The sequence below is a fragment of the Gymnogyps californianus genome, chromosome 8, assembly GCF_018139145.2.
Source record: "Gymnogyps californianus isolate 813 chromosome 8, ASM1813914v2, whole genome shotgun sequence".
NCBI lineage: Eukaryota > Metazoa > Chordata > Aves > Accipitriformes > Cathartidae > Gymnogyps > Gymnogyps californianus.
In genome coordinates this window covers 1,957,066-1,976,406 of record NC_059478.1, presented here as the reverse complement: position 1 = coordinate 1,976,406, position 19,341 = coordinate 1,957,066, and positions in this window count along the sequence as shown.

The following is a 19,341-nucleotide window of genomic DNA, read 5'->3' as shown; positions in this document are numbered from 1 at the left end:
TCTTGAAACTAAATTCAGTAATATGACGATTTTTTTAAGAATATGTTAGAAATTAGCAGCATCTATTGAAAACCACTCCATTTCATAGACCTACAGATTTCTGATAGAAAACTTTTCTAACTTAGAAGAACAAATTTCACTGAGAAGAAATTTGTTTCTACATTAACATCCTTTCAGTTGGTACACTTTCTGGCTTATTTCAACATGCATTCAAAGAAGAAATCTCCCACACATCAATGACAATAAAGTAGAAGCAGAACCTGTAAAGTAAATTTTCAGAAGAATCTATGCAGTTCTCAATGAATGTAAAAAATCGTATTACATGTAAAAGATTTTTTAGAAATGAATTAATTGCATGCTAATGCCATAAATGAGAGCTGAACTTTCTTGAAAACCTGGCTCCCACTTTCTGAGAGCTCAAATACGCTCTTTTAATTTCTAAACTCTTGACTTGATTAGGAAGTTTTTTGCTTGGATTTAGAAAACCCAGTGACAGCAGTTGTTTTGCTGGGGTTTTTGTGTGTGTGTGTGTTGCTGATACCTTGAAGATAATTGCTACATTGCAAGGAGTAATAGAAACAAATCTTTAAAATGTCCCACTAACAAAAAGTGCACATAAACATTCTCAATGACTTGGGCATGGAGAATCTGCAGTCTTACTCCATACCACAGCTGCCCAGCAGTGTTTTCAATAATGTTCTCCCTCAGCATTGATGCAGATGTCAAACTATAGCTTATATCTTCCTATAAAATGCTTTATCTTGCAAGGGATAAGTAGAGCTTACCTAATTTTGACTTGTGAACAATGACTTTGCCCTACTGACAGACATAAGATACATTGGAACTTTATGTTTATTCCAGTAGCTGCAAATCCTTGTGAACAAGCTTCTTGAGAAAAGCCGGAGAAATGTCCTGTTTCCTCTTTGTGAGATTTGTTCTTCATTATGAGTATGAGTTACTTTTGTCAGAATGAAAGTGAAGAGGATACCTGAAAAACTGGAATACAACTTGGCAGAAAATTAAAGCTTCTCCAAGGAAATAAGTGATAGCTTCTGGTAACATGTATAAAAATATTCTCTGCTTGTATATAACCAATGACGTAATTATACCAAATTTGCCTTGAGGATAAATTCATCAACAGAATGAATTTGTCCACTTACTCAAAAATATGGTGACGAAGGCAATTCAAGACCCAGGTGGAGAGTTTTATGGAAGGAATGAATGTGAACTGTGAACGTCGGAATATAGCAGCACTAATGAGGAGGGATGCATCACAGGATTTTCTAAGCTCTGAAACTTGAAAGACTCTCAGTACACAGAAAGTTTATTTGAGGCTCTATTAAGTGAAGTCTCAGCCAAGACACTGACAGATCACTTGTGGGAAATAGTAGGTATATGCAGCCATTTCAGAAATACATAAATTTGAAAGAGATTTATTTGGTGTGCTCTCCAAAGACTTGAAAATCTCCTCAGTCAGATGAAAGTTGATAACAGTAATAAAAAAAAAAAGACTCTATAGACATTAGAAGAAATTCTTCTACAACTTTTTTTTCTTTTTTTTGTTCAACTGTGATCCTTTCCTTTTGGATAGTATCCTTAGCATAGTTATCTCCATCTCCTTTGCCTCTAGGCTTAATTTCTTGTACTTTGTGCTTATGAATGTCTCTTTGAGGTGCTGGAAGTGTCAGCACCTTCTTTGCATAGTGTGGGACAGGAAAGGTTTAGAAATAAATCAGCATCTGCCTTGAAATCTCTGCTTCCTCCTTACCCATAACGTGGTGATGCTAAATTGCTATTTCTAGGGTGAGCGTTTCAGCCAATATGAATCAGCCTGTGGCTCCTGACGTGGCAAGGCAATGACCCTGGAACCAGAAATCTGAGTGCCTGAGAACCAGGTTCTGGAGGTAAAACTCAGATGTTGGTCAGATTTTTGAGAAGCCATCTCAGCTTTACAAAAGCATTCTGGGTAACCCACAGCAGTCACCTAACTTTCTGGGAGGCAGCTCTGCAAACTATATATTACGGATGTATCCAAAGGAGGGCAACAAAGATGGTGAAAGGACTAGAGGGCATGACTTATGAGGAGGGGCTGAGGATACTAAATTTGTTCAGCTTAGAGAAGAGGAGACTGAGGGGTGACCTCATTGCTGTCTACAACTTCCTCATGAGGGGGAGTGGAGAGGGAGGTGCTGATCTCTTCTCTCTGGTGTCCTGTGATAGGCTTAAAGCTGTGTCAAGGGAAGTTCAGACTGGACATTAGGAAAAAGTTCATCACCAAGAGGGTGGTCAAGCACTGGAACAAGCTCCCCAGGGAAGTGGTGTCAAGAAGCGTTTGAACAACACTCAGTTATACAGTTTAACTTTTAGGTTGCCCTGTGTGGAGTCAGGTGTTGGACTTGATGATCCTCGTGGGTCCCTTCCAACTCAGGATATTCTATGATTCTCTGATTCTATCCATCACCTATAGCAGCACGAAGCCACTATCAGCAGTGCATTGCAAGGCCACTGTGCAGTTCTTTGAATCCCATACTCTGGTGCTATTCTGGGGCAGATATGAAAATGGCAGTGCATGTGTGGAGCTGTTTGGGTAGCATTAAATAATTCAGCGTGTTACCCAGCAGCTTCCACATCTTTCACTTAACCTAATTTCAGAGAAAACTACTATAAGACTCTACCATCATTTATCTTGAGACTATGCTTCAAGAAGGAGCTACTAAGAGTCACGTTTTTCTGAATCTAAGAGTTTCTAAAGATCATTTAATTATAATTAAAAGAGAAATTTCTGGATTTTTACACTGATGCCCAGCTCAGTCTCACTCAGTGATGAAAAAGTTCCTGAATCCAAGGAATGAACCAACTAGAAGCATGATGCAGCAACCCTGAAACAACCGCCCATCCATTCTGTTAGTAAGCAACACTCACGTAATTTGCCAAAACACTGACATGATCAGAGAGGTTTAAGCTATGCACGGCTCTCACTGTTACATCCTACCAGTTATAGACTATGCATATTGCTGGTATGAGCACACACTTTAATGAGGAAAAAAATCTGGGCAATCACAGCAAAAAGCACTTAATCTCCTACCTATGGATTCCTTAAGCCTTCCCCCCTATTTTACTTCTATAGTAATGGGAAGCCTTGATGCATGGTTCATTTATAATTTCGTAATGTAATGTTTACTATGAAAACGTGTATTTTTTAGTTAGTATAACTTTGGTATTTTTGAGATCGCTACACTTCATTTGTTGAAGAGCTTCTTGTATGTGTGTTATGGTAGGTAGTACACCATGCTGCATATAATTTCTAGTAAGTGTTTGGGGACATTTTTTGATTCTCCTAAAAACAAAGAGTGACTCAGAGGATAAGGAAGACTTTCTGAGGGCACAGCTATGAACTGGTCATTATTAGTAGCCCAGAAAATTGCACAAATTTTTCTAAAAAGTTGCAGATGTTTTGCACTAACCTCATGGACTCTCTCTTGTCCACAACATACGATTCCTTCCTCTTTTTATTCTTTATTTTTCAAACTGCTGCTATTGCTTCAATTCCATCAACATGAGTCTAACTGGGAAAAAAACCAAAAGATTCTTCCCTCTCCCCCCTCAAAGCCCCCAAACTTTGCAATTAATTGAAGAAAAGGCTGAAATGAAAAACTCATACAAAGGAGGAAAAGTAAGTGCTAGAGAAGTGAAATGCTTATCCTTGGTAAAAGGGAACATTGGTATTTTTCTTAGGAGGAATGAGGGCTGACTGGAGAAGGATTGCAATCCTGATGAAACATATGGTCTTGTCTTCCCTGGAGGATAAATTTCCTAGGTGGGGAGATGTTGTGAAAAGGAATTGTTGCCCGAACAAATAAATTTATTGCTAAGGAGCATTGCCACTTGTCTCCATCTACTTCAAGAAAGATTGGCCTCTCAAAAGAAATTCTTGTTTTGAACTGATGAGATTTCTCTGCCATTTAAAGAAAGTGGTTAAAAGCAAGTGAAGTGGTTAAAGTAAGTATTATCAAAAGTAAGTAGTAAGTAGTTAAAGTAAGTATTATCAAAATATGACTCCTGTTTTTCACTTAATGAAAATATTTTTTGTATTATAATACATCAAACCTTGAATGCAGCAAAATACTCTTTTTGTAAGTAGACCAGGGTAATAATTAGAATTTTAAATATAAAGTAAAAAATAAAGGTTAATTCTGGTCATTAGAAAAGGCATCCATTGCAAAACCGCAGGTTTTCTTAATTACTTTTCCTCCAGGGGCAGTTGTTGTGGAATGATCCTGAGCTGAACGAAATATGAGTTTTCTCTCCCATTCCTAATAACAAACCCTTGCTCATATCTTACAAGCCCTTCAGTTAATTATCTCTGAGAAAACCTCGATTAAGGCTTCTGTTTATTTTTCTTGATACTTTGGCTTAGTCAAAGAAGTGCATGTTAGCTAAATAATACATAAACAAAACCTCCTTTATCAGGAACCGAAACCCGCAGATGATGTACGCACAATTCATTAAAATTTTCAGCCTTGGTTTCTTTTGAGTGAGAGATAAACAGTGTAACAAATTGCAGAACAAAAATAAATAAATAAAAAAACCCACTTATCTTCACTAGCCAATAATTATACACAAAAACCTTTCAAGTGTAATGAGAAATGAGGTGAAGTGAGAAATATTTTGATCTGGATGGAGCTTAAATAAACAAAAATAAAAAGAGCAATGGCATATTAAGAATCTTTCCTCATCTATCACAGCCTAATGACAACATTTAAATGACAGAACTAGGTGAACTCCATTGCTATAACAAGTTTTAGAAGCTGGAACAGAGCTGAGATTGCAAGATTAGGTTATTTCTGAAGCAGTGTCCTGACAAGGAAACATTTTTAACTCAATTTATTTCTCACCTAGAACAGACTTTTAAAACGATACCGATTTAATATGACTCGCTGGTGTCTACAAGGATCTGTAGCCTTATTCTCAGAGAAACCATAACTGCCCACAAACTTGAAAGGCTTGAAAACTTAAATTGCACGGATTAAATGATCAAAAATATCCTGTTATAATTGTGTGGTAGGCTAAGAACAATGGTTCTGAATTTTTTTTATAGATCACACTTTGCAGCAATTAATGTCACAGCATTGTAACAGCCAGGTCACAAGGCTCAGTGGGAGACCAAGAAGGGAAAGGCAGTTTCATTTTAAAACAGAACTGGTTTCCCTCACTCACCGAAACAATCTCATGCTACAATACCCACAAGCGCCAAAGAAGTGTGGGGCTGAGTGATTTGGCCAGGGTTAATTGCAAGTGCAAGAGGAAAGGTGATGCTGAATACAGTGTCATCATCCCATCTCTTACCTTCTCCTTGAACTGGTAACTATGTGCGGGTTTTTGGATGTGCCTTTTTGTACAATTTAGGACCTCATAGTGACTCTGATCTGTCCTTTTTTTTAATCTGAGTTTTAATGTCTCTCACTTTAGGCTGCTCTTTCTGGTGCTTCCACACCCAGACTCTCCCGTTCATTGTTCATTCATATGAAGCGTAATGTCTGTTACAAATGTCTATGCAAGGGCAACTACACTGCTCATTTACATCAAAAAATAACAGGAAATATATAACATTATTTAATGGTGTTTAACAGCAAAGAAGAAACCAGCCTTTGACAGGTTTTCACGCTACCTAAGACATCTGATTTGGTCCATTAGTCTACTGAGGTTCTTTATACAAGGAAAGGAAAAAGATGCCTGTAGATATTAGATTGCCTAATGCAGGATGGTATGCATTATATATTTGCATTATATGTACATATATTCATAAATATTCATATATATCTTTATACACACATCAAAAAACTATATCTATAAACAAGCTCTGATGCAATCTTTCTATGAGAAAACCTACTCTGACATACTCCATTCAAACTGAACTGATTATACATGTATGTGTATACCTATGTGCATATGTATGTATATGTATATATGATAGTTAATTTGGAAATTGCAGCCAGTGGAGATATAACCAGCAATAGCACCAGCAATTCTGCCAACAAATAAATAACCACTATTTTATATTCTGTCTTGTTGACTGTGAGATGCTATATAGACAAGGGGCAAAAGCAATCTAAAATGAAATGCCAAAGCAGCATCTCCTTGGATAAAGAATGTCGTGGAGGTGACCAAGCAGTAACAAAAGCAAAAGAAATATCAGAAATTTTATTCAAGGGTGCTGATTCAAGAGAATTTTGTGATTCAGGTCACAGCCGTTTGAAGTGATTCAATTGCTCGGTGTAGATGTGTGAATTTAAAGGCAGTATCACACACAGCAGGTCAGGTCTCACAAGTTGTATGTCCCTGCTATGATAGATTTGTCTGGTTTCATGGCTTCTTTAAGAGCTTTCTCAGCCCCTGTTTTCCAGTGATGCCCTGCAGGGGCTGATCCCCATGGCGGGAAGGCAGTTCCTAGACTTAAGAGTCTGTACTGGTAGTCTTGAGTGCTACAAGCACTACCTCTGAGAAGACCAAACTTAGTTTGTTTTGCTTTCACTCGCCTTCCTCCAGCTGTTGCTAAAAGTGCCTCAAATTTCTACCCTAAAATTCCCCAGAGATCTCCAGAGCTACTCTGAGACTGGCAAACAGCCCCTGCATTTCAGTGGTGCTGAGCATCCCCCGGTCCAGCTCACACCACCCTCCCGTAGGGTGCTCAGGTGGGGAGGGCAGATATGCACAGATGCAGGTAAAAAACACTCTGTAAGGCTCCCTGGCACCCAGAAAGAGACAGTGAAAACCCAGGCTCCACAATCAGGCTTGGTTTTGTCATCCCTTAATTTCTGGCATGACCTTTGACAATAATCTTTTAAGAGTTTTTGATTTGGTTGGTTTTTCCTCTCTAGGTGTGTGGTTGAATTCAGAGCTGGGTGTTGAAGTGATGATCCTCTTTGAACTTGTCCCATTAGAAATTTTGGAGGCAATTCAGGTTCAGACTTGACATTAGGAAACATTTCTTTACTGAGAGGGTGGTCAAACCCTGGAACAGGCTTCCTGGAGAGGTGGTCGATGCCCCAAGCCTGTCAGTGTCTAAGAGGCATTTGGACAATGTCCTTAATGATATGCTTTAACTTTTGGTCAGCCCTGAATTGGTCAGGCAGTTGGACTAGATGATCGTTGTAGGTCCCTTCCAACTAAATTAAACTATACTATTCTGTTCTGTTCTGTTCTGTTCTATTCTATTCTATTCTACTCTATTCTACATTGTGTATGTTGTGATGATGAAGTAGTCTGTACTGCGATCAGTCACAGACGGTCCTCAGCTTCTGGAGACTTTGCCTTTCCTAGTTTGTGACACAACATGAACACAAATACCATGAGTTTGAATGCAAACAATTCCGCACGTACACATAATACTAAGACTCTGAGAAGAGACATATTTTTGTATGAAGATTGAGAAAGCTAGGAACAGCCTGCAATCAACATCTACATTTGTTTTCATTTTAAACTCTGAAATTCAAGATGCTGCAAGTGAGCTTATTTTGATTTATGATTTTTTGAAACATAAAGGTATGACATGCTTTATAGTTAGAGCCTACTGAGAGAAAGTAGATCAAACTATAAGTTTTGTTACTTCTTCCTAGTCAACCTGAGAAGACAGCATGAGAGAAATCTGATCAGCACTTGTGTACTGATCAAATAGCAACAGCAGTGAAGTTAGCCACCCATGAATTAACTGTCCAAACATATCAATACCCCACAAAATAAACACCATGTTTCAATTCCCAGGTTTCATCAATACAGTACAACGGATAGAGGCACAAAAGTGATAATGAAAAATGATTTGTAAACAATGGTAGGGTGTTGTGTGAAATGCATTAACACAGAAGTCCCAGCAACTGATGTTTGGCAAAGCATTGTAAAATATTCTGGGACCTTTAATATTCCTGGAATCGCACAAAACAATTTTTAAAATGCTAGAGTTTCATAGCTTAAGTCAACAGTGAAAAAAAAAGATTCTGTTTTCAGCATGAAATCAACAAAAGAGAGTAATTGAAAGCTGTACAATTATATTACAAAAAATCTTGAGACTATCAATAGTTTTCTGTAGGACAAATATTGATTTAGTCAGAAGATAAATATGCATCCATTTCAAGAACTCTGGAGAGTTCATTCATGCTGGAAATTAGTACATTGATCATGTCCTGAGATTTTCTATCCATTTTCTCCTTTCTACAAATACTTGCTGTAGGCATTCCTGAATTTTGAAGAAAGGAAAAGCTTTTTCTACAGCAATTCAATATTTTCAGGTGATACTCACCTTGCAGTTCAAAACAGCCTCCAGGGCATCTGGAAACATAAGGCTGCAGGGCTGTTTGTCTGTACAGTCATATATGCAAGCACAAATGTTCATATGTGCACTCGTATGTGTTAGTATACATAATTTTTAAAAATGGAATTGCAATAAAGCTCTAAACCAATAAGTGGAAAAAAAAAAAAAAGCTTTTGGTACATTTAATAAAAGCTGCTATGAAAACAAAACATGATTGATTTTCCTTTCAGTTATTTGCTTGCAATAGGCTAGGAATAAAGTACATGACCCAACACAGACACCATCAAAATGTTGACAGGTAATTAGCTAACCCCAGAGCTGCAGATGCCCCTGAAAGTGCTGATTAGGTGTATGCTCTACAAAAAAATTAATTACACCTAAAATGGCTGCACAAAACATCAAGTCTGCAGTAGAAAAACCATGGCTACAGCATGAGAGAGCAAAAGCATGAAAGGAGGAGGAGTGACACTTGATAGGGAAAGGTCCAAAGTTTTCTACAGAATTTCTCATCTAGATTTTTGATTCATTGAGCAGCACTTTCTGTAACAGACCAATAACTTAATTTGAAACATGATTTGAGGGAGGGGAGAGAGAGAGAGCAGGATAAGGACAATATTTAAGTTGGCTAAAAATATAACTATGTCTTGATAAACAAAAAATGTTAACATGACCCTAGTCCAGACAAATACAGAATTTCTCAAAAAGTGCAGTCAGGAAATGAAACAATGTTGTAAAAATTAATGAAATTGTGATTGAAAATATTTCAATAAGTGTTAAGTATGAAACAGCAATTAAACAATATACACATATTTACATGAAAAATATGGGTTAGTTTTAAACATTTGGAAATGAAAATAAATTTGAGAGTTATAGCAAAAATACATTTTCATTTTTTGATAATCACTATTTTTTACAACGTACATTTGATTACTATTTTATCGTTGTCTTCAGTACCTCACTCTCATTGTATTTATAAGGCATAGATTAGAAGAGGAAACAGTTTCCCACTTATCTAGTGTATCTCCATCTAAAGTTTAGAAGTGAGAATCTCAGAGCAATGCTGAAGATATACTTTCAACATACCCTGAAGTGCATTTTTTAGCTACATTTAAATCAGTGGTTTATTTTCTTGATAGAGTGCACTAGTCCTAGAAGTACCATGCCGTTAAAGAAGGGGACATGTTAGATGAGACGGATCTTGTCTAACATGGAAAAAGCAGAAAAAAAAATATCTGTTGATATGATCTAACTGGTTTGACAACTGTGCTGTTTTCTTACAGCAACCATTTTTATTAGTCTTATCAATGTGGTTACGCTTGTTGTTATTTCCATTTGATTTATGTTTTAGCTGCTGGTGGGGATCAGTTAAGTTTATAACCATATAAGAGACATCCATTGCCTCCAAGCTAAACAGACAAGGAAAATGATGGAAGGAAATTTTATTATATGAATTTCACTGATAGGAAGCAAATGTACATGGAGAAGAAGTGCCGTTTATCAAAATCATAGGGAATTTGTGCAGAAAAACTAAGAAATGGACTCAATACTAAAGTAGCTTTGATTAGCTTTGATCACAAGATCAGGCTTCCTTTCTATGAGCGTCCCTTCAGTATGATGTGTATTTTTTGAGAAAGAGTACTCTGGAAAAGTTTTCAGTGTGTTACAAGATGCTCTGGAACACTCTTATTGAACTTTGTAACAGGTACAGTGCTAAATATTTCTGGTATAAAAATATGACATTTCCCAGGAGATTAATTTAGAAGATGAGAATAAGAAAACAATTATGGTGTTGTATCCATAATACTATTAGTTTGTAAAAATAGTAATAAAACTGTTTGTCAAAGAAATATAAAGATTTCTTTTTTTAACTTGACAGTACTTTTTTTCCTAATAATTATTCATAGACTGCGTGCTTTCTCAGAGAGGATTATAAATCCTGAGAATAAAGAACAAAGCAGTTCCTGGAGTCGAATTCTTTAGGCAATCTTTCGCTTACTTGTTTTTTCTTTATATATTGCCTTTCACAGATATTCATATTTTTCACTTTTGTAGCCTTATTAAACCTTTTTACGCAGGTTTCCAAGTAATTTCAAGAGAATCACATCTTCCAAACCAGAACTGCATCAATAATCTTCATATCATTGGGAAAATGAATGCACAATATGTATAATAGTAACAGATCTTGGTCATCTTTCTTTGGAGGTAGTTGTCCAGGATGTTAGGGAATAACTGAAGTGTTTCTACTGGGAAGTATGTTTTTTTAAGGCACGTTTTCTTTGGCGGTATCATTTTCTTTTCATAAGCCAGATAGTAGAACAGCATCAATTAGCAGTCAGGAGAAAAAGCCAGCGGATGGAGCTCTGAGGTCTAATTTAAACTACAGATTGGTGAAAAATTCTGAAGCTATAAACAAATCTTTCCTTTCTGAGGGTTATGAAATAAGTATGTAATGATAACTATCAATACCACCTCAGTCCTAAAGCACCTCTCACTTCAATACCTCAAAGCACTTTATAAACCATGAAGTAATTCTACACTAGATGTCAATAAAAGGAGTTAGGCAGGTTGAGCAGGGAGGTTAAGCAACTTCCCTGAGGTCTGGTCTCTTCTTCAAGATTGTAGTAGAAGATGCCAGGCCTAGGTTCAATAACACATTCACATTTGGAAAAAAAAACCCACCCAAAACCAAACCCCAAAACACTGAAGGAAATACTTAACAGTACTCTTGATGCAGTTTTCTGTCTTCAGCTAAAGTAAAAAAACTTGTTCATAACTTTCAGGTCTAAGTCAAGGAAAATATCAGCAAGAACCCTACATGATTTAAGGTATTTCATGATGCCCAGTACTTTTGGGCAAAGTCTGGTGTGGAAAAATGAAAATTTTTTATCATAATTGCAGCTAATTTTGATGTGAAAAATAAGAAAAATCCTCACAGATATCTTTTGTTCTATTTTTTAAGCTGACTGTATAATTTACATTTTAAGTGCTCATTAAGGTGAAAAATGTCAGTACTGTAGAAAGAGCAAATAAATTACCTTCATGTCTTTTTCCCCCTTTCTTATTATTAATCTGGAGACCACAAAAAAAAGAGTATTCTCAATTAATATGGGAATGAATTTATAGTATGTCAAATCACATGCTGGTCGAACACCATTACAGTTCATTTTAATTAGGCCTTTTTCACTGCCTGCAGACAAGAGTATCTGTAGTAGACTTTAAAATACTATCACTACTATTACATAGTTACTAGTGTTTAAAATCAATTATATTTTATGGAATGTTATTGCTCACAATTTTATTGCTTATGCTGGAAAATCGTAAGATTCACTGTCATCCAGATGTTTTGCAGAAGTGTGTTCAGTGTGTCCAGCTCTCAAGACTTCCAACTTCAGCCTTCATAAAGAACATTCACAGTTTCCAAAAGCCCTTTTAGAGTGTTTAGAGGAGTGTTTATTCACTATGACTGGTTAGAAATCCAAATTTTTATTCCCTAATAAAGTTTGAAAACTTATTATCATGAACCAAGACGTGAAACTAAAAGTATTTCAGGCTTGACGCCCTGAAATCTTGTGAAAGCTTGCTTCAGAATCATACTTCTTTTTCGCACCAAAACAAACAAATAAACAAGCAAACAAAAAAACAAACCAAAAAACCTCCAAAAGACCACTTTCAGCAATAGGCAGTGAGTAAGCCGACAAAAAACCATTCAGTTTAGGTCAGCAGTATCAAAACCTCCCAACATCCAGAGTTCCTGGGCTTTTGTTTAAGTTTCCGAATCCGACATTTTCCTGCATATCAACTCTTAACTCATGTCCATGACTCAAGATTCAGGCTGAAATCTTACTAACCAGAACATCTGAACCATGAAGTCTCTGCACACCTCATAATCACAATAATCTGATTCTTTGATTTAATAAAGAGTTGCTGTTTTATAATTAATTAGATATCAATATTACTCCCACTGAAAGAACTTCCCACTTAATAAATCTTGTCATGCAGCCTATATTTGGAAAGATACTGTTCGTGCCAAGGAATAAACACACAGGTAAAGTTACAAATACTATACTTTTAAGGCATTCCTTTCTGCACAGGATCCCAGAGTATTATTCCGTGTATAACTTACTGCATACATTTTCTGCTGTTTTAGACCTTTATGTGTAAGATTAAGTTTCTCATGTAATTTTGTACCAGTCTGAAAGTTTAGTTCTGAGATATTTCAAGGAAAGAAATCAGGCTTAATTCAACTATTTTCCCTACTAGTTATTCTCACAGGGCCCCAAATATATGCACCTTTGGATAACCCCATTTATAAATGTCATGTTTGAATACAGTGTTACAAATTTACTCAGTAAGTTCGTATCTGATTTAACTTAGTGAGACGCTTTTACCTTTTTCCTGTCCTCTGAAACTGTGGAGTTCAGTTATTCACAACGAATGTAGATTTTCACTCAGCTGACTGTATTTTCTACAAATGATTTTTTTTTTGTAATAAAATGGAGTTTTATAGGAACGTGTGGATAATTATTTTAGAGAGTTTATGGAGAGGAAACTGATCAAGAATTAACTTCAATGAACCTTAACTCTTATTTAGAATTTTTTCTTCATTTTCACACAATCTCTTTTATAATTTCTAATGGATATAACAAAAACCCTGTTGCATGCTAGAATAGGAAAGATCCGTCATTACTGTTAATCACAGTGAATATTTCACAGCTAATATAATGTGCAAGAAAGAAATGGCCAGTAATTACAGCTTTGGACTGAGAAGCATGGCAATTGGTTTGAGTCCTGTTCCTGACTGAGGCAGTGTTTCCTAGTGACCCTGAGTAAATTGCTCTTATAACATAGAAATGTATGATGATGTAGCAATAAAAAATTCCCAATGTGCAAACAAAGCAATGTATAAACGTGTGACACAACAATAATGTATTTCTGCCTCTCTCTTCACTTATCTGTAAAAAGTGGTAAGTTGATATTCATTAGGCATGGAACAAAAATGTTCAGTATGAAACCCATATTTTTTGGCATTTCCTCCTGAAAACGTTCTCTAAAATATCTCAAAAGGGTATTTCCAAAGGAAATAAAGATTTTTCTCAAACATTTCTGTTAACCACTTTTTAATAAAATTAAAGGATTAAAAAAAATTTTCAATCAGCTCTATTGCTTAGTTTAAATGACAAAAATAAGTGGAGAGAGTCAACGTATCATAGTAAACCATTGTGAAGCTTCTGGATGAACGATGCTGTAAAAGCTAAGGATTATCATAGTGTTTGTTTTTATCTTTTCCAGCACTGATGAAATCTGAAGCCAAATTCTGCTGTGTATGTGTGAAGTTAACACTGACAATAATTGTTCGTGTCACCTTGTTTGATATGGGAGTCTGTTTTACTCTAAATAAAGAAAATAGCATAGAGTCTGACTTCAGATTGAAATGCTGTTGGGAGGAGGGAAAATGTGATCGTTTATCCATCGGCATTAATAATATGCTGATAGATAAACGAGGGAAAATGGGGTCATTTATCTATCAGCATTTGCACCGTTATCATTACATGGATATTTTAGGTAAAGCAGAGCAAGAGAGCAATTGTCATTCATACCAGTTGTAAGACAAGTTGCACTTATGCGTTATTTAAGCTTTAAGGCATCCCAGGAGGTAGTGATAAAGCCTAATATAATTTTCATCATAACTGAAGGCAGTCTGCTGTCAAGTTTTCTACTTTTTATTGCAACCAACTTATAGGTGGTGATAGATATGGTAGGTATAAGAATACCACACCTTGCAGTGTCTTTACAACAAAGCTATGTGAAGAACTGTGGGGCTCTGCTCGAATAATGCGAAGCCTTCAAGAAGACGACTCCTGGCTCTGGTGCAGTCAGCTCAGGCCACATCAGGTGACAAATGGCCTGAGGAAGAAGGATGAAGTACAGTGAACATCATCAGTCTTTAGACATCAGGGCTATGTTTGACTGTAGATAGAGTTAAATCCCTGGTGAGGACTACAAATTCAAATCACCAATTGGAGGAAATCCATGTCTAAACCTGGAGCTTTCAATCACACAATGCTGCTACAGGGCTAACTTGGAGTTGTGGTGACAACTCGTGCACACTACAAAGAAATGTGTCTAGTTTCACCAAACCAGTTTATGTCCAGAAGCAGCAGATCGTTAGATCTTTTGCAAAGCCTCTGTTTTCCTCAAAGGAGGTTTGTAGACGCTTGTTTGTGAAGTTTGTTTCTAAAAAATAGATATCTGCTATGCACTTAGCTATTGAAAGAAACTCATTTATGTTTATGGATCTTCCATCTCGAAGACAGAACTCTTTCTATAGGCGAACTCTTCGATTTAGCTACGTAAGACTGAATTCAGATACACACAGACACAGAAAAGCCCTGAACCAACAAACAAACCAATAAAACAGATTGTGTAGCTGATGTAGCCACTGGCAGGACACAGCTGGAGTTTATTATTCCTGTATTCATAAAGCAACCTTGCCCTCAAATCTTCCTATTTTGATGTACTGCTTTTGTGTTTCATAGTGTCAGCATTGATTGAAGCTGATTGACTTCACTCCTGCTGTAGGATACAAAATATAAAAAAAAAGCAAAATCTGCTTCTGAAGAGACTCAGACTGTGACTGAGGATAGATGGCAGGAACAGCACCAGGCGCAGTGATTAATAAATGATGGATTCTGGAGCAGACCAATATATTTCTGAAATCCTCCCATACTGCAGGGTGCCTGTGTAATACACCATTCTCAGACCTGACAAAAAGCAAAGCAGAAAACAGCAAACAAACTTTAGGGTGTCTGTACAAAGGAAAGTGGCTTTAAGATTTCCAAAAAGCACGTATGTTTCAATAGATGCTTCAGTAAGAGATTTCCGGGACAATGAAAGGCTTTCTAAGGTGCATACCTTGTAAATACGCTTCTTTTCATATTCAGGGAAGGCAGATGACAGGCTAGCTTTAAAAAGTCTATTAAATCAAATCTGATATAAAGCAGACACACAGTCTAGCAGGAGTTACAAAAAATGTGCCCTGCCTTTTTAAGACAGTAAGTGAGATTCAGATCGATACCTCCAGCTAATACCTTGGCATGCGAAAGCACAGCCATTAGGTTAGAACAAGGGAGCTGAAAGCCCTCAAACTAAGTGATGCTTATTTGAAAATAGGATGTGAAGGGAATACAGGAAAAAAAAAAAACCAACCAGATCTTCAGCTGTTTACCCAAGTCATTACAATCTTGAAAAGAATTGGAAAGCCTACAAGGAGTGTTTCTTGAGAGAATTCATATCCTCAATGAGTGCAGCTGTGTGATTTTTCTCCTAAGGGAGAAGAGTGAAAAGCAGCAGGTGACAGTAACCTGAATTGAAAGCCGGGGGCCGAAGGCAGAAAAAGGAGGGGAACAGCACCTACCTGGGGAGCTGAGGCTGGGGTTTTGACGTGCGGTCCTGCCGGAGAGACTGTACAGAACAATCTCTGAAAGGGGAACGAATGTTCTCTAAACGTGGGTTTAGTGCAGGTTCAGCTGTACGACACGTTGTTTCTTTTGTTTCTATACGGTTTTCTTCCTTTCTTTTGGTACTACAGGCCACGTCTGTTTGAATGTCAGGAAATATTCTATGCATAGTCTCGGGAGGTAAACTGCCTTTCTTGTATAAGATGTGGGAATGAAGGAAGGAAATCTGCTAGGCAATTTGAAGGGGAAAAGGTGTGGACAAGCATAAAAAGAAAAAAATACAATTGCCTTGGAAAACATGGGAGCAAAGCCAGTGCGATTATATGAGCCTCCTTATCTGTAATCCTGGGGCCTTAAACTAAACTTTAAGGAAAAAAACACACACCCACACCCAAAACCCCAAATAAACAAACAAACAAAACCCCCAAACCCCCACCAAAAACCTCAGAACAGTTTTAGCTCTCTGTTTAGCAAGGATTCAGGTACCAGCTCTGATATGGCACAACTGTGTAACCTTGGATCTTATTGCTGCGAAAAAAGTCTGTAGAAAAATGAGAAAGGTGAAACTGCAGAGATAGGCTGGACTGTTGAGATGGGGCATATCAGCAGCTCAAGGCTTCAAGAGGAAAATCACCAACATGGAAAGGTATGAAATGCTGGTGAGAAAACCAGGGAGGCTGGTGGGAAGCTACGGAGTTGTACATATCCTGCTTGCAGAGTTTCTGTGTAGCTGGCTAATGGTGCCCGAACAAACTGATGCAAAAAACTAGAGGATGTGCAGAACTTACACAAAAAGATTTTTTTATATCCAGTTGCTAGACAACTCGATACAGACAGAAGATTTACATTTCTTTTCACTCTTGGGTCCTTACATCCCTCCAAAAAGTTATTTTTAATGATACTGAGCTTTTGAGATTCATCTAGGCATAGCATTGTTATTTTCTGCTTTGCATAATGAACAGTGGCTTTTCATTTAAAAGAAGGCTCAATGAAAACCAAAAAATGTTGTATTTATTTGTTTGAAATACCAAACCAGCCTGACTTTGAATTTAGAGAAACAGTTTGTCACACTAGCTGCGTCTCTGGCTTTCCTGGGGGTTTTTTGTCTGTTTTTTTTTAATTCTTCCCTTCTCTCTAATTAAAACCAAAATAATCTGATTAGACAAAAGATTTCCATTCATTTGTTTAGCAACAAGTCATCTGAACGTGAAACAAATATGGTTAGTAGAGAGGAGAATTTCTTAAGTAGAAAAACTACCCAGGAACAGAGCCCAAGTTAGTGCCCAAGACAGCAGCAAGGAACCTCTCCCTGTCTACAGCGAGTGAACGACTCCCTGCGTTCAGCAGCTCTTGCTGTTGCTACCTTGCGCCTCTGCCTGGAAGCAGAAGACAAACCAGAGGTGTTTATCCTGTGATGTTGCTTGCATTGGAGATTCAGATCAAAACAGCAGCAGGACAAGTTTAGCTGCATTTGGAGACATTCAGTACGTAGAAAAACTTGTAATACCTAAAATATAGAGATATTTTTCCCTGAGTATATGAAATAAAAGTTTGGATTACACTTTTGCATCAATAAATCACAACAAAGTCTTTTTTTGCAACCTTCCAGACCTGCTTCTTTTTCTATTTTCTTTTTCTTCTTTTTCTATTTCTTTTCTTTCTTCTTTTTCTATTTCCTTAACTTTCTGACCTTCTTAAGATATGGAAACAGTGGATTGGGGTGATGAAATACCACAATAGTCTTTGCAGCTTGGGCTGAATTTTTGTCATTAGATCTCAGCCCAGAAAAGGTAAGCTATGTTTCCTCAGGAAGGATAGGAGATTTGGGGTCATGTGCAGGAAGGTTATCTGTCTCTTTTGGGACAACGATAGGTGTGGGGTCAGCTTGCGGTGGGCTCTCAAAGTCAGTTCCCCCATGCTCTTTCTTGGTAATAGTTTATCACAATTTGGAAGTAGATTAAAGTCCTTTGTCTCTACAAGAGAGTGAGGTCAACCTTTCTAGCACTCCTAAAATGCAACTGCATCCTTATTAACGTTTCAGTGCCTGCATTCAGTGACTAAATGGAACTAGGATTTTAAAAAAAAAAAAAAAAAAAGGATCCCCAGTTGAAAGCAAGCCAGACAACCTTTCTCCAACCTCTGGAAAATAAAAATAAAATCCTCATAAAGAAAAACTTCTGGCAACAGATCTATATGCAGAATGCATTCATCAATGTAACACAAAGTAAACAAGACCCTTAAAAGGGACAATACTGTATGAATAAACATAAGTGTTTCTACTTGGCATTAGTTCATTAGTCTGTCACAGAGATGTGATGTACTACTCAGTAACTCTTTAGCAAGTGTACAAGATGGACAACAATTTTTGGCTATAAATGTCAGTAGGATGAGGTAGGTAAGCATGGGAATATGTCGATTAGCAGAATGACGAGTGGGTCACTTACGGAAGCTTTGCAAAATATGACCGTAACCGTGCTCTGTCATTCCACTACACTCTGCTTGATGTCACACGGAGGAAAAATAATAAGGTGTGAAGGGCCTCTAAGAGTGAACAAAAGCACAGAAGTGAAATTTCATTTATACTGTGAGTAGCTTCATGCGAAATTCAAACAATGCAGGATCATTGTGATGGACAACAGAAAGGCCTTTTCACAGAAAACTGAAATTCCCTTTGGAAACACTGGTTTACACTGTCCTGTCAACATAAACCCTATTTTTCAATATTTCTGCACTGTAACTCTGCTCGGGTAAGTCAAGCTAGGTCAAGGGAACATCAGCAGCTGTGTTCTAGGAAACAAGGGCTGGCGCTTAACCCTTCTGAATAATCAGTAGTGTTTCTAGGGGATATTTCGTCTCCTTTGGAGCCTGCTCCAAGCCAATATCTGAACATGGTATTAAAGAGGCTTCTCATTTTTCCTATGAAGTATTAAATTGAGCCCATGCCTATGTTTTTCTATGAACAATTTAGTGCATTGTTTTATTTTGATATTATTGCCAGTTTCTCTACCAGCAAATTATATTCTCTCTACTTGCAATTCTGGGTTAGAATCACAAAATAGAAGAACTCTAAATATCTTTTTTTTCATCTAGAAGTGATGAAAATTAAGGTAAAAGTGTCAATACTCGTCTCTCCCAAATTCAGGAACTGTTTACAATGTACTTTGAGATGAATGTGAAGCTTCATAAACTGGTAGAATAAGCATCACTGGATAACTATTCGAAGTGAGAGAAGTATTAAATGGCAGAAACAGGAAGCTTCTGATGTTTTATGGAGCGGTGTCCGATATTTTCAATCAGATCAACAAATAGCAAATCTTGAAATGTTATAGTTCATCCTGTGCACAGAAAAAATGGTTTATAAAAAGAGACATAGAAGCTATTTTAATGAAACAGACTGATAGTCTGGCAGTAAACTGTACCTGATGAACTGGATGAAAGCCAAAAGAAAAAGAGCAAAAACTGAGAAGACATAAATCTAATGTCATCATTTTTGCAATAACTTCTTAAATTTTTTCTGTCATTGAATAGTTACACTTAAAAAGCTATCATACATCTTGAGCTTCAGTAATTAACTTTTTC